Source organism: Kogia breviceps, chromosome 10 (genome assembly GCF_026419965.1).
Source record: "Kogia breviceps isolate mKogBre1 chromosome 10, mKogBre1 haplotype 1, whole genome shotgun sequence".
Taxonomy (NCBI): domain Eukaryota; kingdom Metazoa; phylum Chordata; class Mammalia; order Artiodactyla; family Physeteridae; genus Kogia; species Kogia breviceps.
In genome coordinates, this window is record NC_081319.1 from 7,802,616 (window position 1) to 7,823,097 (window position 20,482).

A 20,482-nucleotide genomic window follows, 5' to 3' on the forward strand; every position below is an offset into this window, starting at 1 on the left:
GGTATGGATGTCCCAGTTTGTTTATCCTGTTGAAGGACATCTGAGTTATTTCCACCCTTTGGTGATTATGAATGGAACTGCTATAAACATTCATGTACAGGTTTTTGTGTGGACATAAATTTTTACTTCTCTAAGGTGAATACCCAGGAATGGGATTGCTGGGTCATATTGGTAAGTGGATGTAAGCAAATTCTTGTTATCTGTGTAATACCTATTAAGATCCCACATAATCAGTATTTCACAGAATGTACTGTTAACACCCTACAGTCCTAGTATGTCACAGAACATACTTAGGAAATAAAGCTTTGGGAAGGCCTTGAATGCTGTGACAATGCTGTATTTGAGAGTCAAATAGACCTCAAATCCATCTCCCACATCCAAATTTATCTTAGGTTCTGCCAGGACTCCCACCACATTCCCATTTGTTGCGGACCTACTGCCAGCCATTTGTATCATGATCACATTTAGTTTAACCCTCACAACAGTCCTGTGATTTTGCAGAGGAAGGAGCTGAGGACCAGAGAGGTTAAATGGCTAGCTTAAGTTCCCACAGCTGGTAAGTAGCTGAACTTTGAAGCCTTGTATCTTATCTCCAAGCCTAGTGCTTTTTTTGCTACCCCCTCTATATGTCTTTTTCTCCCTTTCCCTCTTGAAACATTCTTTTTCTGGGTCTGCAGTCAGTTGTCTTAGACCAGGGCTGGCAAATAAAAACCACAAATGCTGTCATTTCCCACTTCCGTGCTCTTGGCAGACATCGCTAGCTCAATTCCACCTTCTCTTTGTTGCTCAGCCCTGGTGCAACTTTCTCTAGACAACTATCAGTTGATTGGAATTAGCGTTTGAGCTAATAACCATCTACTATTTTGTTCCTGGACTCTGTATTAGTTATCTATTGCTGTGTAACAAAGTACCTCAAAACATAGTGGCTTAAAAATAGTAAACATCATTTATGATCTCGTACAATTTCTATGGATCCAGAATTCAGTTAGGGCAGGTAGAATGGCTGGCCCTACTCTGCCATGCCTGGCACATTCAGTTGGAAGACTTGAAGGCTGGGGCTGAAGTCATCTTAGTTTTGTTCACTCACTTGTCTGGTGGTTGATTCTGGTTGTTGGCTGAGGGCCTACCTGGGGCTGTTGTCTGAACATCCTCATGTGTCCTCTCCCTGTGACTTGAGCTTCCTCAAAATGTGGTGCCTTGCTTGGTTCCAAAGCCTAGAATGGAGGGAGAGAGAGAGAGAGAGAGAGAAAGAGAGAGAGAGAGAGAGAGAGAACATCCCTTTTATCACATTCTATTTCTTAGAAGTGAGTCACTAAGTCTGTTCATTTTCAAGGGGCAGTAAATTAAACTCTATGTTTTAAAGGAAGGAGCGTCAACTAATTTGTGGACATATTTAAAAACCACCAGATGTTGTGCACATATTGGACATAGATGGTGCCTGTGTAACATTCTTTGCGTGGGCCTCGTATAGCACTATGAATAATTAAGTGTTGGAATTAAGTTTTTTTGGTGGTAACAGTTGGAGCTAACATTGTTCAGAGCCTTTTACCCAGCATACTCACCGTGAATATTCACTGGTTGGAGACAGTACCTTGGAATCTAACCTCTCTGCCCTTCACTGGGTCTTTTTTTTTTTTTAATTTATATATTTTATTTACTTATTTTTAGCTGTGTTGGGTGTTCATTGCTGTGCGCGGGCTTTCTCTAGTTGTGGTGAGTGGGGGCTACTCTTCCTTGCGGTGTGCGGGCTTCTCATTGTGGTGGCTTCTCTTGTTGTGGAGCACGGGCTCTAGACATGCGGGCTTCATTAGTTGTGGCACGCAGGCTCTAGAGTGCAGGCTCAGTAGTTGTGGCACACGGGCTTTGTTGCTCCGTGGCATGTGGGATCTTCCCGAACCAGGGCTCGAACCCGTGTCCCCTGCATTGGCAGGTGGATTCTTAACCACTGCACCACCAGGGAAGTCCCTCTTCATTGGGTCTTAAAGACAACTTCCTTTATCAGTGTGAGGGGTTTGGCTAGAGACCCAGAGGTAAGACCTCTGACAGAAAAAACTGAGGGGAAGTACATTTAGATCTTATTCTTTATGTAATTCCACAAAAGTGTTGTGCTTTCAGTGCATCTGTCCATATTTTCATTATTCAGTGCAAATTTTTATGCACAGTGAATTAGCAAGACTCTTTCAGACATTAACAGATAACCAGGAAAGGGAATTTACTGGTTCACTTAATTGAGAAGTTCAAGGGGATGAATTTATTATGATTGGATCCAGGCCCTCAAAGAATGTTCATAGGGTACAGTTTCTTTCTCTTGTCTGCCCCTGTATTTTAGCTCTATTTCCTACTCTATTGGCTTTATTCTCAGGCAAACTCTCCCTGGGAGGTGGTCCAAATGGACAGGACCATTACCTTATACTGGGTTAGCAAGCCCAGTAGCCCAAGTTGCCTCTTTTCTTTTCTTTTTTCTTTCTTTTTTTTTTTTTTTTTTTTTTTTTTGCGGTACACGGGCCTCTCATTGTTGTGGCCTCTCCTGTTGCAGAGTATAGGCTACGGACGCACAGGCTCAGCGGCCATGGCTCACGGGCCCAGCCGCTCCGCGGCATGTGGGATCTTCCCAGACCGGGGCACGAACCCGTGTTCGCTGCATCGGCAGGCAGACTCTCAAGCACCCCGCCACCAGGGAAGCCCGCCTGTTTTCTTATCGTTCTAGAAAAGTGCCAAGGTTGCTGCTTGTCTTAGTTCCTTTGGGCTGCAGTAACAAAATACCACAGACAGGTGGCTTACAAACAACAGAAATTTATTTCTCACAGTTCTGGAGGCTGGAGTCCAAGATCATGGTGCTGGCAGATTTGGTATTGTATCTGATAAGGCCCCACTTCCTGGTTCATAGATGGTATCTTCTTGCTGTGTCCTCACATGGTGGAAAGGGCAAGGGATCTGTTTTGTAAGAACACGAATCCCATTCATGAAGGCTTTACCCTCATGACCAAACACCTCCCAAAGGCCTCACCTGCTTATTCCGTCATCTTTGGGGGTTAGGATTTCAACATATGAATTTGAGGGGGACACAAACATTCAGACCACAACAACGCTGATTGGCCTACCTTGGGTCACGTACTCCCTCCTGAGCCAATCACTGTGATGTATGTGGAATCCTGGCCTGGCCAGTAGGCAGTCAGCCCCTCTTGAACCCATGAACTAAGGTTGGGGGCATTTGTTTCTCCAAAGGATGGGATGGGCTTTGTTATCAGAAGCCGGCAAGCTAGACAAAGGCAACAGACATTCCCTGAGCACAGCGACATGCCTTTAGACCCCGAGGACTTTCTCTGATCTCTGCTCTCCCGTTCCTGTCCTGGCTTTCCACTCAGCCAGTCCTCACTTTCACAATCATGTTCCTACTCAACCTGTGGGCTCTGAGTTTCCCAGGACAACTTAAAGGGCAAAAGCACCCGTTTATAGTCTAAGGTCTAGCTCTTACTATTGATGCCTTGATTTACTTCTGTGACTCCTACATTCCTGACTCCTGGCCAGCTTAGGATTTGAGGGGCATAAGACGCTTTGGTTTTGGTCTTAATTTTCTAGACTCTTAACCTGCCTCTCATAGTCCCGAAGCAGTTACTACTTGACCTGTGGCCTTTGCTTGGGGCCTTTTGACTCCTTAGTTTCTGGTGTTTACAAATCTGTTAACCCCTTACTTCCCTCACATCCTGTCTGCTGGTTTATTTTATTACTTTGCCTTGTTACCACTACGCCTTGGCTTAATAGTAACTCATGGGCCAAATAATTTCCTAACATTGATCGGTATTCTGGTCTATGCCTTCTCCATCAACAGGCCTCCCTTTCTCCCTTTCTTCTTCTGGAGGACAAGCTGAGATAACAGTGGAATTAGCCTTGGATTCAGAACCAGAAGCCCTGAGTTCAAAGCTTGGCATATGTGACTTTAGGCAAGGCTTTCTAGTCTGTCTGCACCCCAATCTTCTCACTTGTAAGACTAATATCTACCTCACAGGATTGCCTTGAAGATTAAACAGGAGAATGCAGATATGGCAAGATAATAATAGATAATAATTCTAAAATGCTAATGTGTGTGTGTATTTTAAATTGGTTTTTCTTCACCCTTCTGTGGCTCTTTTGTTTATGCAATCTTCCCCATTTAAGCAGCTAGGCCATTCTGTGCTCATTAATTCAGGGTCGGAAATGTCAGAGCAGAAAAAACAAATAAGAATCTTTTTTACTTTGGTTTCCAAAAGTCTAAAGCCCTTAGGGGAACACTGAGATCACTGGACATGGCCAGAATGAGTGGGGGCAAGAGCTTTGAAGGGAGATTCTCCCTCAGAGGAGCAGAGAACCCACTGGGCAGAGGAGGGGAGGTCAGGGTGGGAAGAAGACACGTAGCGAGTCTGATAAAAGTAGAGCCCTGGGGAGCAGAAAGGACAGGGCTGGCTGACTCCAGGCTCCCACTGTGGCCCTGAAATGGCGCTGGGCCGGAAAGGGTCACGCAGCCTGGGGTGAGGGATACGTCAGTGATGAGCAGCGAGGGTTGAAGCCTACGGGCCAGACAAGGTGATGGCGGTTTCATCTGACAGTTGCATGGATAGGTGACAGCAAGGACCAGAATGCAAGCCCTGATCACAGCCCACCCCCCCACCCCCCCACACAGTGATTATCCATAAACACCCAGAGCCTAGAGGCATTCCCTGAAGGTGGGAGGAAGACTTTAAATTAGCCGAGCTTACATTTTTACCACTCTGGTTGAATAGAGGCTAAGAATGAAGTTGAGTTATAAAAATATTTGTATATTTTGTGTATAATTGTGTGGTAGATTGAGAGCCATAACTTCTACCCTAGAAAGCACTTAGCCTGTGTCTGTAGGTCGGTACCAGACTACTTTTACTGAATTTGAATCCAGATGTTATTGAGCCTTTGAATATAATGTCCTGCTTGATGTCTGAGGCCTGGTACAGCCACTCCCTACATCAGGGGTTCTCAAAGGATGGTCACTTGTGAGAAACACACTTTCTCAGGCCCTGCCCCAGAACTGAATCAGAAACTCTTCCAGGTCATTTTGATGCATGCTAAAGTTTGAGAACAACTGCTCTACATCATTTCTGTTTTCTCTTTTCATTTACATTCTCAGTTTCTCAGACTTATTCAAACCTAGTCAAGTTACGGTTTGACACTTGACTAGCTTCAGCCTTGGGCCAGCCAGACATTTTATGCTTCTCATATGAGGACAGGAGAGCTTCTGATTTCCCCCCGAGTTTTTCCTCATAAACATCCCAGTTTCATTTCCCTTCATGGAGGACCCAGTTTCTGGAAGGAAAATAGGGAGATGGCGAGAAGACCCTTCAGTAAATCGGGAGAGGAAATCCCAGACAAACATGGTCTTAAACCTTTACCAAATATGCAAGGAGCCGGTGAACTTCAGAGGGAATGATTTTTGTGGCCAGGCAGAGTTCCTGGGGAAATTTATGACCTAAACATTTCCCTGTTTCTGGGTCAGGAAATGATAGCACACAGATGGAATTTACAAAGGGAGCCTGAATGTAGTGGCCCCACCCAGGCAGCTCAGCAAAAAGCCCCTTTTGCTGGCTCTATTCAAGTATAATGAGTGCTCCCCCGGCTCTCCTGCCTGGCTGCTTTTGCTTTTTCTTCGACTGCTTTCACTTTTTCACAGAGCCCTGCCCTGCATGTAGTCCACTTGGGACCGGGGTGAGCCTTGATTTGGCAGGAGAAAGGAAGAAGTACACAGTGGCCTACAAAATTGAATCGCTCTGCTTCCCTGGCCCCTTTCCTTGAATAATAGGCCTTTGTGCTTTGAAATGTAGGGAAGTCCCAGTTTCTCAGGCTTAAAAAAAAAAACCTAAACCTTCCTCCAACTTCTGCCTTAAGATGCTTAGCAGGAAGTAGTTAAGGGACAGAACAATTATTAAATCAAATGTTTCTTTAACAATTGTAGAAATCGCTAGGATAGCTGATTTCTAAACAAATACATTTGATGCATTCCCTCAGATGGACAAAAATACTGACTCAATTAAAAAATCCAGCTTAAAAAAAATCATATAGGACAAATTGCTGCATTAAAAAAGAAAAAAACAAACCTGTTTTTGGCTCTAGCCAGTGACCCACTTTCATAAAATATTTGACAGAGCAAAATTGCATTACCAGAGAGGAGTCCAGACAGCCTTTGGAATCTGTTGAAATGGGTTTTTGATAATAGATATTATTTAGGTCATCTCTGTTCTTCCTTCCTGAATTTTATCCTACTTTTTCAAAGATGAATGTTAATAGCATCACATTGTTTTTTGAAAGTCCTGGAAGCAAATTATATTGAAAAATCATTATCATCATTTAGGTCCCCATATGCTTCAATGGTTTATGTATATTTGAACATCTTTGATTTTCATTTCACCATAAAAGATGTGATTTCACCATTAATTTTGAATTTTGTAGAATGTAGCAAAAGGTATAAAACATTCTTCAGTCAAGGACTTATTTCTTTGGCTGTGTTGCTGGAGGCCAGGCTCTGGAACTAAACTTGGAGTAAGAGGTTATTGTCTGCCCCTCCAGCAGCATTCCCCTTCTTTCCAGTTACAGCCCAGATTTCTGTTTTCTCCTCTAGGCTACTGGATCTCTGCGAGGCGCCGCTCTCACAGAGTAGAGAACACTGGATCCCCACCTGGCCAATCAAATTAGCAATCCCTTTCTCCCACCCAGCATGGGGAGGGGAAAAGGCACAGTGATTGGTTTAGGGATGGGCCATATGACCTGGCCATACGCAATGAAATGCACCTGAGACTTTTCTGGTTGGTGGTAGAGAGGCAGGTGCTGTCCTCCCTTTGATGCTAAAGTCTGGGAGAGGGTGGAGCTGGAGACACAACAGCCAGTTTGACACCCTGAAGTGAGAGCCTGAAGCTATGGCAGAGGCTGGGGGCCTTTAAAGAGGCTGAGGATGAATGAAGCAACACTACTGAAGATAGAGCTAAGAAATGGAGAGAAACCCAATCCCTATGACATCATTGAGCCGTGTGCCTGAAGCCAGACCTACCACTAGAATGTTTAGTTGTTCTAGTCAACAAATCTCCTTAGTGCTTAAGCCAGTTTTCTATTTTTTTTTTTTTTTTGTGGTACGCGGGCCTCTCACCGCCGTGGCCTCTCCCGTTGCGGAGCGCAGGCTCCGGACGCGCAGGCCCAGCGGCCATGGCTCACGGGCCCAGCTGTCCCGCGGCACGCGGGATCCTCCCGGACCGGGGCACGAACCCGTGTCCCCTGCATCGGCAGGCGAACTCTCAACCACCGCGCCACCAGGGAAGCCCCAGTTTTCTATTTTTAAAAGTGGTCTTGCCAAGGCAGGTCTGGAGTCCAAAGGTACTGGGCATTTGCTAAGACAAGGCTACAGGTGCTGGGAATGAGGCTGGAGTTTGGTTGTCAGAAATGGGCCCCAGTGCCACCCTGCTGCCCCACCGCCTGGCTCTTGCCTGGGCGGGGCAGGGGGCGACTCAATGCTGGTTTCTGCAGAGGGGTGCTGGATCGACTTAAGTCCTCGCTGTCTCAGGTCAGGTCTGTCCTGGGAACTAGGAACAGGACCAGACTTGGAGGTAGGGGATCACATCCCTTCAGCTGTGGGGAGGGGAGCGGCAGCCTGGACACATATTGTGAGGGGCTATAGAACAGAAACTTCACGCTGTGTTGCATCTCTTTCATTGCATGGCCTCTTTTTCCCCTCCTGCTCTGTGTGCCCACCAGAGCAAAGAGTGTGTCTTTACTTTGGGTTTCTGCCCTGAACAGCTTCCCACCCTCTGTGCTCTGCTTAACTTCCACAACTGGGTTAGACATCTCTCCTCAGTATTCCCGTAAGCTCTTTTATGTACAGAGCATCTCATTTTTCATATTATATTTTCATTCATTTATTCAACAACTATTACTGAGTGCCTGCCAGGTACCAAGTGTTGTTCTAGGCATTGAAGGTACAGCAGTGAACAAGACAAAAAACCTGCCTTCAAGGAGTTACAGTATATTCTAATGGGTGGAGATAGGCAATAAAATAAGTAAGTTATAAGCCTTTTAAAAGTGGAATTGAGCAAAGGGGAAAGAACAGGGAAAGAGAATAAGGACTGACAGGGAAAGGTGATAATTTTTAATAGACTGGTGAGGAGCGACTTCATTGAGAAGGTGGCATTTGAGTAGATTTGAAGGACATGAATGAACAAGCCACGTGGGTCTCTGGGGGAAATACTCTCCAGGTGAATGGAACAGCAAGTGCAAAGGCCCTGAGCTGGGGACTTGGTGTGTTTGAGGTACAGCAAGGCAGCCAGTGTGAGTGGAGTGGAGTAAGCTCCAGGGAGAGGAGTAGCAGTTGAGGTCATCACAGGGTTAACAGGGAAATAGGGATCAGAGGCTATTGTAATTATTTACTGCTGCCTAAGGAACCACTCCAAAACTTAATGGCATAACACAATTTATTATTTCTCACGATTCTGTGGTTTGACCGGGCAATTATTCTGCTGGTCTCACCCTGCGGTCCCTCATGTGGCTGATAAAGCAGGTCACTGGGAAGGCTGGGCTGGGCCTCTCTCCCAGTGTGGTTTCTCACCATTCACTTGTTTTGCCCAACCTTCTTATGTGACAGCTGGGTCCCAAAAGGGAGCATTCCAAGGGGACCAGCCCCAATGTGCGAGTGCTTATCTAGCCTCTGCTTGCATCACATTTTCCAATGTTCCATTGGCCAAAAACAAAGCAAGCCGTGTGGCCAAGCCCAGAGTCAGTATGGGAGTGACTCTATCCAAGAATGTGAATACCAGGGTGCAGGAGTCATTGGGGGCCACCATAAAAATGCTCAGGGATCCTGGCTTCTAAACCCATTGAGAGAGTGAGGCAAGGGTGTACATGATTGATGGGCTGTGGGGTTTGGCTGGAGTGGAGGAGAGAGGTCAGGTCAAGAATGTTGACCATGTTCCTGTGATCTAGTTGACTAGCTTTGTCCTTTGGTAGAGCCAAGGGATCACTTGAGAGGACTGTACTTCTCCATCATTTCCATCAACCTCCGTTTTCTTAGATGTGAAGAGTTGGCATCTTCTCAGTCATATTTAAGGTACCGTGTACACAGTTTCAAGACAAGCCTCCAGGATGAATCTCCAGCTAGACTGCTTCCTTTTCAGCTGCACCTATGTATAAATTTTGGAGTTACCACTGACACTGTAAATAAAAGGAAATAAGATCTGGTGAATCCATTTGAATTCACCCAAATTTGAAAGGAATAGAGATAAAATTACAAGGAGCAGATAGCTACCAAAATGATTGTTCATGGATTCATGCAACAAATATTTGCTGAGCACCCGTCATGTGCCAGGCATGTGGTATCACAGGCATTAAAGACATTCTGGAGAGGACCCTGAAATCTACTCATTGAGTCTCATTTAACAATCGGCTCTCTGTGATAACTGCTTCCTTTTTAAAATGTTCATAAAAAGATCTTTTAGGTAGTCTTCCCTGGACTGTCATCTTCCTTTTATCTCCTTGTTGTCCACAGCCTTTAGAATCATTTCAGTGCTTTTCTGATTATTTTGTTTTTCAAAGTAAAAATAACTTTATACAAAATGATCTATGCTTGTTTGAAAATATCTGAACACACAGACGAGCGGAAAGAAGAGCGTAAAGATCTCACGAAATTCCACCGTCTTGAGGGCACCACTGGTAACACTTTCATGAACAGCCTTCAGACAGCCCTCAGTGAATATACGTACATGGTGCAATAAACGGAGTTGGCCTGTAACCTGATTTTTTTAAATCCCATTTTGTGAGCTTCAGGTTTGTTGAGTCCCACAATGATGGATATTTAGGTTGTTTCCAATTTTTGTAACTAGGATTACATAATTTTTTGATTCTCTGATTTCAACTCCACCCCTGGGGTTTTCCTGTTTTCTCTGGGACATATTTTTCTACTTTGCTGAAGATACTATCTTTGTAGGCTTTTTTTTTTTTTGTCTTGTCAGTTTTGATCATTGACATCTGTTTTGTTTAGGACCTCTAACAGGAGTTTCTAAGTGGTTTTCAAGTAATGTATGATAGACTTTTAAAGGCCTTATTCAATCTTTTCATTAAATGCAGCCTACATTTGATTGACTAAAACATCACCCCAACAGATCTGTGGTAGGTCCTAGGCTGGCCAGTTTCCTCTGTATTTCTGAGTTCAGTTCTGTGTAAACATGGTTGCCAGGCTTGCTACCATTCCCTCCTTAAAGTGATTTCATACTGTCAGCATTTCCAGCCCCAAAGACCCCTGGCGGACCTGGGTGTTCGGAGGTGAAACTCCCTCCAGAAGTTCTGTGCCCTGGCTGGCAGTGTGGGTGGCGTGTGAGGCAGGCAGCGATAGACGCTAGCTGGGCCTACGTGGCCTTCTGCTCCACTTCTCCACCCACCACATCCTGAGACTCAGCTCTGGGCAGTGCCCTGCCACTGTAACCCTGTCACACACTAGGATCGCACACTAATCCTTTGTTATGTGACTGCCGCCCTGCCGTGGGCTGTGAGCTTCTCAAGGGAGGGACCTTTCCCGTTTGTCTGTGTCACCCAGGTATCCTGTGCAGTACCTGGGAAATATTTGCTGAATGAATGAATGAGTGATTGACTGAGTGAGTAAAGGCAAGGGAAAAAATCCTGATATTACAACCAAGCAATGTTTTGATGCTCAGTGCAGGGAAAGAGGAGGGAGGTGGGGAAGCCAAGTTGCAGAGAAACATGGCCTTAAGTGTGTGGGCTTTGGAGTGGGAAAACCAGGACCCAGATCTGGGCCGGACAACCTACCAGCTGTGTGACCGCGGGCAAGTCACTCAACTTTTCTGAACTGAAGTCTCCTTATACATAAAAGGGGATTAATTCAAGTAAAAGATAGATTCAATAAGTATTTATTGAATGCATTGGGCTAGGCACTATTCTAGGTGCTGGGGAGTCAGCAGGGAACACAGTTTTCTGTGACAGCCATGGGATCACGCTGTTCAGAGCAACTTTAAGAGAGAAACTCTCAGGAGCTGTGAAGAAGCTAACTTTAGCCTCCCTCCACTGCACCGCCCTGCTCATGCTGAGGCTGCAATGAGGGTGTAGGCCACTGCAGCCTGGGCTCTTCTCGCCCAGTCCTTCTGTCCCCCTCTGTCTCCGTGGGTGTCAGCCCTGATCAGGGTCGGAGGCTCTCCCACCTCCCCCTTCTCCTTCACCTTTATCCTGCAGAGATGTGTCTCCCAATAAGTCTCTTGCATGTCTAATTCTGTCTTGCTGTCAGCCATCTGGAAGGCCCAAACCAAAATAGCTCTGTTCTCAAGAAGTTTACCTGATGGAAATCAAGTAGTACATACCTCTGAAGGATGTTGTGAGAATTAAATGAGATGATATTTGAGAAGGGCTTAGCTGAAGGCCAGCACCAAGTAAGAGCTCAGTCAAGGATACACATTGTTGTTTCTATTGTTATTATCCTCACTGATTTTATTACCCAGGTGAGCAGGTAGAGAATGATACCTTTCAGGTGGCAATTTCCTTGGTTGGTTCAACCCAGTGGACTGTACCTATATCCCTGTGTCCTTCAGGGTTTCTTCGGGAGTAAGAGGCTAGAAACTGGAAATGGGAGATCCTGGGAAGATGCTTTGTAGCCTTCAGAAAGTGAGGCTGGAGCTTCCAGAAGAATCTTCTGATTCTAGGAAGGTTGGAGTGTGGAAGGGAAGAAGTCTGAATGACCGTCTTTGAGGTCTGTCCTTGGCTGAGAATAGCACAGGCCGCTCAGTGAAGCTTGGAGGAAAGAGTGATGGGGCAGCAGAATGTGGTGACCATGAGTACAGGAGTGTGGAGCCAGGCTGCCCGTGTGCAAATCCCAGCCCTGCCACTTACTACCTACCTCCCAGGCTGGTTATGAGATTTACGATAATAACCACAGAAAGCTCAGCACAGAGTAAGTGTCTGAAAACTGTTGGCCTCTCCCCCTGCCTGCCTCCCCCAACACTTTTATTCTATTATACTTGGAATAGTTAACATTGTGTAACTCCTCCGGGTTGGAGAATTATGGGCAGGGCCTGGGCTAGGGAACCACTGTCCTAATCTCTGTGCATTATTGTGAAGGAGAGGAAGGTCCAGGGAAGAAAGGAGGGAGGGCGTGTGGGCGTGGAAGAAGAGTTGGGCTTTCGCTGGACAAATATTTATTGAGCAGCCACCGTATGCCAGCCCCTCTGCTGGGTGCTGGGTTTATGAAGGCGATTAGGACACAGGCACTGTTCCTAAGGGGCTCAGATACTAACTCGGAAGCCAGGGGTGGACAAACAGGTCTGTAAACAGTGTGCCAGGTCCCATGATGAGGCAACACACAAAACTTGGGGGCATGTGACCCTGGGTGGAATGGTTCTTGCCATTGCTCCCCTCGCAGACCAAGTGAAGCTCCTGTGGCTCCTAGATTTTTCCACAGAGCAAACTCATCCCACGAGTACAGGATGAATGTCTCCCTTTCCTGCCAGACAGAGGATGCTGAGAGGACGTGGCCCATGAGCGCCCTGCTCCTGTGCTCCCCCAGGGCCTGGCGCAGGCCTCCACACACGTAGGCAAATATTTGTTGACTGAGTGGTCTTCTGTCTCCCTGCTGTAAACGAGTATGACAACGTTGATCTCGGGGTGGTCGTGTGGAGTCAATGGGGTCAAGTTTATCAAATGTAAATCACCTTACAAATGTCATTATTGTAGGCTTTTCTAATTGGTGTAGTCTCTTGTGGATTAATGTGGTAAGCTGTGCGGTCCTTCTGAACTTTCTTTTGTGGTTATGTGGAGGATTAAGTAAATATATATAATACTAGAACAGGGCCTATCATGTCATAAACACTCAAAAAGTCTTGGCTAAATCAGTGGGTATAAAATTTCAGTTATGCAAGATGAATAAGTTCTAGACAACATAGCCCCTATAGTTAACAACACTGTGTTGTACCCTTGAAAACCTGTTTAGAGAATAGATCTCACCACAATTAAATTCTTCTTGTGGCAAGAAATTGCTCTTATTGCAATTAAATAAATTCCTCCAAACTGAAATCAAAACAAGCAAACAAAAAAAACCCATGAAGGACAAAAATATATGTAGGAAAAATAGAGGCAACGTTATAACTTATTAGAGTACCCAGAACAAATACATCAATTCTAAAATTTATCATTCACCTTGGTTTATAACCCATTACTATTTCAAAATAAAGTGGTGAAAAAATGTGGGGGGAAAATGTCTTAGCTATTATAAATATTATCACCGTTGCTAGTTTTTTTTTTTTTTTTTTTTTGCGGTACGCGGGCCTCTCACTGCTGTGGCCTCTCCCGTTGTGGAGCACAGGCTCCGGACGCTCAGGCCCAGCGGCCATGGCCCACGGGCCCAGCCGCTCCGCGGCACGCGGGACCCTCCTGGACAGGGGCACGAACCCGTGTCCCCTGCATCGGCAGGCAGACTCTCAACCACTGCGCCACCAGGGAAGCCCCGTTGCTAGTTTTTTATGTGTCATTTTACTGATCAGAATTCTGAGATTCAGAGAGATGAAGCATCTCTCCAGGGACCACACAGCTGAATGTGGACAGAGCAGCCCCTAGGAACCAGGTCTTCTGAGTCCCGACCCAACGCTCTGGGACATGCTTGGAACTTCCCGCCAGGGGACGCTCTTCGCCCGGGATAGGATCTGGCCAAGGATCCAGCAGCAGCCTTTTCTAACTAGAAGAGCCTAGCATTCTAGAGCTAGCAGGGATTTTGATCATGTCTAAGCCCTTCTCTTAGAGGGACAGAAACAAGGCTCTGAGAACGTATGTATCTGGGCCCAGATTCACCCACGGTCACCAGGTGATGCTGGGATAGAGTTCCAGTTTCCCATTTCCGAATCGCATTTGCTTCCTGCCCCCTTGTGTCATCCCTTGCCCACGTCCCTGCAGCCACTTCTGGACTGTCCCTTCCAGATCTAGGTGCTTCCCTGCTGGGCGTTTGCAGGGCTCAGCTTTCTGGGGGTAGAGAAGGTGTTTGGGAGCAGGGCAGCTGTTGAGGCAGGTTGGGGAGCCCTCCCCATTTCTTACCATTCTCTGGCGTCATTCAGGGTAGTGTGTGCACTGCTAAGGGCAGGGATCCAGCAACTACACTGCCTTTGTCCAAACCCTTGTCCTCCCCTTACCAGTCCTGCATCTCATTGTCCCACCTATAGAACAGGAGCTATCAAATACCCATCACACAGGGTCTTTGTGAGGATTGAGTTAATATGTGCAAAGCACTTGGAACAGTTCTAAGCTCATGGTAAGAGCTATAAAAGTGTTAGTTCTCAGTATTATAACTCACCAGCATCCTACCTGGATATGTGTTGATGTAAGAATTCCACTATGATTCATCACACTCCTCAGCTATTCACTCGTCTGTAGTATCCTCTCATAATAACAAGTGCCATCTACTTGCAGTTAGGCTGTGCAGTATGCTTGCACCTGTGATTTCATTATATCAGTTAATCCACAGAAGAACCCGTGGATACTATTATTGTTCTCAACTCAGAGTTGAGGCTTAGTCAGGACTAAGGCATTTACCAGACTCACACAGAAAGTGACAGACCTGGACTCACACTCAGGCCTGTGTGATGTCAAAGCTGAGCCTTTTTACCACTACACCGTCAGACCTCCTCTTGAAGCCAATTAAAAACAATAAAATCAAGCCCCCGGAGGAGCCCCAGCATCCGCTCTGCTCACGCCTCTCTGCAGGACCTATCTCTCTCAGAAGCAATCCTGCAGGGTGAGATTTCCTACCACTCTTATCCTTCGGGACAAAGGAGCAGATTTCACAGATGTCTCCCTGCTTCCTGGTAAAGACACAGCATGCTTTGACCGACAAACAAAGAGCCCTCTTCAGGTTAGCGCTGAGTTAGCCACACAGCCTTCAAGGGCCACCTTCCCAGCCTCCTGTTTCTTCTGCAGCCTGAAGGCCACTTACCTGGGCAGCGTGGGTTGCCTTCGTCTCAGACACATGAATTCTCTGAGTTCTGGGTGATCCAGATGTAACACGAGCTCTCAGTGACTCAGGCCAGCCTATCTGGGATTTTTCGTCTGTTGGCATGTGAGAGAGTCCGCAGTGTTGACATCTTTTAGCCAAGAAAGAAGCAGCAGGCACCAACCTACAATTGCAGAATCACAGAATGTCAGTCAGCGCTGGAAGGGACCATAGGAGGCGGAGAAAAGGATCCTGACGAGGGAAGGTTCTTGGTCAGGATCTCGTTGAGAAGGAAGAAAGGTGCCCAGGTTTAAGCCCTTACTTATCCTTGGTACCTTTCCTGGTACCCCCAGCTCCCAGAGGTGCTGAGAAGAGGGCTGAGCTGCGACAGGGTGGGAATGCGCATCTAGGCCACTGAGTATATGTGCATTCAGTGCTTGCTCTCTCTCTCTCATAGGTGATGATCCTGTAAAACATGCTTTCTCAACCTCAGCACTAGTGGCGTTTGGGGCTGGGTAATTCCTTGTCTTGGGGGCTGTCCCGTGTTTAGCAGCATCGGGCCTCTACCCACTAAATGCCAGTAGCACTCCCCCAGTTGTGTGACAACCAAAAATGTCTCCAGGCATTGCCAAATGTCCCTCCTGCTCCCCACTCTTGCTGAGAACCAGTGCTGTAAAAACCGGCTCCTTCTCTTCTGGAAACATGTATTAAAAGCTTGCTATGAGCCATGCTCTGCTGACACATGAACCAAGCATGGGCTCTGTCCTTAAAGGAAGGACTCATTCAGAGTCCAGCTGGGGAGGTGGACAGGGCCACACAGGTGGCAGAGTATGGGAAGCCCGTCCACAGAGATAAGCACTAGGTTCTCTGAGGGGCACAGGGCAGGTGCTTCAGTGACTGGAGATCCAAGAAGGCTTCACTGGAGGACATGGCAATTTTCCAGGCAGGCAAGGCAGGTGAACGACATTCCAGGCAGAAGGAATGGAATATACAAAGGTCAAGAGTTGTGAAGTGTGAGGTGTTGGCTGAAAAAAGTATTCTAGTGTGACTGTGTCCTAGAGTGCACATGGGGAGTGGTTAGGGAGCAGCCTGGAGGAGGGTGAGGCAAGAATAATGAGGATGGGGCTTCCCTGCTGGCACAGTGGCTAAGAATCCACCTGCCAATGCAGTGGGCACGGGTTCGAGCCTTGGTCCGGGAAGATCCCACATGCTGCAGAGCAACTAAGCCCGTGCGCCACAACTACTGAGCCTGCGCTCTAGAGCCCACGAGCCACAACTACTGAAGCCCATGCGCCCTAGAACCTGTGTACCACAACTACTGAGCCCATGCACCACAACTACTGAAGCCTGCACACCTAGAACCCATGTTCCGCAACAAGAGAAGCCACCGAAGTGAGAGGCCCACGCACCATAATGAAGAGGAGCTCCCGCTCACCACAACTAGAGAAAAAAGCCCGCGTGCAGCAACGAAGACCCAGTGCAGCCAAAAACATAAAGAATTAAAAAAATAAGAATGAGGAGGAGGATAATGATACTGGTTAACTCATATTAACCATTATTATAAATGTCATAATATATGGCATCTAATGATGGTGGTTAACTCATATTGAGCACCTATTGTTTGCCATACTGTTCCAAGTGTCTTATGTATATTGTTTCTTAATCTTCATGGCAATCCTTTGAGGAAGGTATTATTGTTATTACTTCTACTTTATAGATGGTAAAAATGATGCACAGAGAGATTAGGTAACTTGCCCCAGCCACACAGCTTGGGAAGGTGATGGAAATTTGGTTATGAGATCCAAGGATTTTGCAGTAGAGTAGTGTCATGATCAGTGTCTCAGTTACCTTTTGCTGCATAAAAAACCACCCCAAATTGACTGGCTTAACCAATGCACTTTATTATATTTCATGATTTCTTGGGTTGGCTGGGGCTCAGCTGGGTGGTTCCTCTGCTGGTCTGGCTTGGGCTCTCTCATGCAGTAGCAGTGAGGAGGGGCTGGATGTCTGCCACCTCGACGTTCCTCCACATAGCCTCTCTCCTCTCTCTTCTTCTTTCTGCGCCTTTCCCCATGATCACTTTCTCCTGCAGAGTAGCCTGTTCTCCTTGGTGGCTCAGTAGCTGCCAGGCCTTTTTAATGTGAGGACTTGGAAGTCCCAGGATGTTGTTTCCTCTGTAGTATTATTCTAGTCAAAGTGGTCACAGGCACAGCCCAGATTCACAGGGAGGGGACATGGGGTCCACCTCTGGTAGGAGGAGAGGCACACACATATAGAGAGGGAAGGGAGGAATTGTTTGAGGCCATTTTTGGCTACTGGATTTCAGAGCCAGATTTTTATTCAGGAAAGAATGTTCTGGCAGCATTGTGGAGGTGGATTGAAGAGGGCAAGACTAAAGACATGAAGGTGAATTATGAAGTCACTGTAACAGCTTCAACAATTTTGGTTGAATTGGTCATTCAGCGTCTCTCTTTTCTTCTGTTATTGTGGAAAGACCAGAGTAATTATGTTTTTAAAATTATTAATTAATTAATTTGGTTGCACTGGGTCTTTGTTGCAGCAGGCGGGCTCCTTAGTTGTGGCTCCAGGGCTCCTTGGTTGTGGCTTGCTGGCTCCTTAGTTGTGGCACATGGGCTCCTTAGTTGTGGCAGGCAGACTCCTTAGTTGCAGCTTGCAAGCTCCTTAGTTGTGGCATACGAACTCTTAGTTGTGGCAGGCATGTGGAATTCTAATTCCCTGACCAGGGATGGAACCTGGGGCCCCTGCTTTGGGATCACGGAGTCTTATCCACTGTGCCACAAGGGAAGGCCCAATTGTGTTTTAATAATAATAATAATAATAACATAATAATCATACTAGCCTACATTTATTAAGCACATATTATATGCCAAGCACTGTCGTAAGTACTTTTCTACACATTTTAATCCTCACAATTAGCTCATGAGGTATATTCCTAGTTTACCTTCTAGGAAACTGAGATCAGGTGTGTCAGTCACCTTGGGCTTCCATAAAAAGCTACCACAGACTGAGTGGCTTAAACAACGGAAATTTATTTCCTCACAGTTCTGGAGGCTGGATGCTCGAGATAAGGTGTTGGCAGTGTTGGTTTCTTCCGAGGCCTCCCTCCTTGGCTGGTAGATGGCTGTCTTCTCCCTGTGTCCTCACATGGTCGTTCTTCTGTGTGTGTCTGTGTCCTGATCTCCTCTTTTTAGAAGGACACCAGTCCTATAGGATTAGGGCCTCCCACATGACCTCATTTTACCTTCATCACCTCATTTTACCTTCATCACACTTCATCACCTGTCTCCAAATACAGTCACATTCTGAGGTACTGAGGGTTAGGACTGCAACAAATAAATTTTGAGGGGACACAATTCAGCCTATAGAGTCAGGTAATTAGCCTCTGCTCATGTGATTAATAGGAGGGAAGCAAGTATCTGACCTGGTCTGTCTGACTTCAGGCTCCTGTTGTTAACTGCTCCTTATAGTATTACCCCAAATTGTCTTCAGTTCTTGTCCCAAGCAGGAAAGAACAGGGTGGAGGAAGACACCAAGCCTGTAGAGCTTTGCATTTAGGACTTAGCTATTTCTAACTGAGGAGTAGGAGTTGAATTCCACTTACCTGTTCTGTGTCCTTCACCTGTCACTCTATCATAGTGACCTGTTTGGAAGGACACTGGAAGGTGGCGGGGGTGGCATATCCTGATAGAACCATATTAGGCGATGATAGTAATGATCACTAACACTTTATGAATGTGTACAGTGTGCCTGGAAGAATGCTAAGTGCTTTACGTGCATTGTTTAATTCTCACAATAATCCTGTCGGGTGGGTATTGTTAAGTTTCCTATTTTACATCTGGGGAAACTGAGGCAAAGTCTTGCATTAACCTGCCCCAATTCACCCAGCTAATAAGAAGTGGCAGAGTCAAGCTGAGCACCTGAATCCAGAATGTTTACTCTTAACTATTATTCTTCCATACTGACTCTGGGAACCTGGTAAAGAATGTTTTTTTGATGTTGAGTTGTATGAGCTGTTTATATATTTTGGATATTAATCCCTTATTGGTCATATCATTTGCAAATACTTTCTCTCATTCAGTAGGTTGTCTTTTCATTTTGTCAATGGTCTCCTTTGCTGTGCAAAAGCTTTTAAGTTTAATTAGGTCCCATTTGTTTATTTTTGTTTTTATTTCCTTTGCTTTAGGAGACAGATCCAAAAAAATATTGCTGTGATTTATGTCAAAGAGTGTTCTGCCTATGTTTTCCTATTTTCTTCTAGGAGTTTTATGGTTTCTGGTCTTACATTTAGGTCTTTAACCCATTTTGAGTTTATTTTTGTTTATGGTGTTAGAGAATGTTCTAATTTCATTCTTTTGCATGTAGCTGTCCAGTGTTCCCAGCACAACTCATTGAAGAGACTGTCTTTTCTCCATCGTATATGCTTTCTTACTTTGTCATAGATTAATTGACCATAAGTACATGGGTTTATTTCTAGGCTGTCTATTGTGTCCACTGAGCTATGTGTCTGTTTTTGTGCCAGTATCATGCTGTTTTGATTACTGTAGCTTAGTAGAATAGTGTGAAGTCAGGGAGTGTGATTCTTCCAACTCTATTCTTCTTTTTCAAGATTGTTTTGTCTATTCGGGGTTTTTTTGTGTTTCCATACAAATTTAAAAACTATTTGTTCTAGTTCTGTGAAAAATGCCTTTGGTGTTTTGATAGGTATTGCATTGAATCTGTAGTTTGCCTTGGGTAGTATGGTCATTTTGACAATATTAATTCTTCCAATCCAAGAACAAGGTATATCTTTCCATCTCTTTGTGTTGTCTTCAATATCTTTCATGGGAAGAAGATCTGAATAGACATTTTAATAAAGAGGAAATGGAGATGGCCAACAGGCACATGAAAAGATGCTTAATGTCACTAATCATCAAGGAAATGCAAATCAAAACCACAATGCGATATCACCTCATAGCTGTCAGAATAGCTATCATCAAGAAGAACACCAATAACAAATGTTGGTGAGGATGTGGAGAAAAGGAAACCCTCGTACACTGCTGTTGGGAATGTAAATTGGTGCAGCCATTGTGGAAAACAGTATGGAGGTTTCTCAAAAAACTAAAAATAGAACTACCATATGACCCAGCAATTCCCCTTCTGGGTATATATCTGAAAAAACAAAAACACTAATTCAAAAATATACATGCACCCCAGTGTTCATAGCAGCATTATTTACAATAGCCAAGATATGGAAGCAACCTAAGTGTCCATCAACAGATGAATGGATGAAGCAGATGTGGTACACACACACACACACACACACACACACACACACACACACACACTAGCGCGCGCGTGCACACACAATGGAATATTACTCAGCCATTAAAAAGAATGAAAATTTGACATTTGCAACAACATGGATGAACTTGGAGGGCATTATGCTAAGTGAAATAAGTCAGACAGAGAAAGACAAATACTGTATGATATCACTTGTATGTGGAATCTAAAAAATACCACAAACTAGTG

At 45.5% G+C, this 20,482-nt stretch overlaps 1 long non-coding RNA gene across 1 annotated transcript; it reads right to left on the reverse strand.

Annotated features, from left to right (window-relative positions):
* Positions 1–1,110: 1,110 nt before the first annotated feature.
* On the reverse strand, positions 1,111–15,099 carry LOC136794967 (uncharacterized). Its single transcript, XR_010842474.1, has 3 exons — positions 14,957–15,099; positions 2,806–2,934; positions 1,111–1,214 (listed from the first exon to the last, which is right to left on the reverse strand). It is a non-coding gene; the product is annotated as an uncharacterized lncRNA (long non-coding RNA).
* Between the last annotated feature and the right edge of the window lie 5,383 nt (positions 15,100–20,482).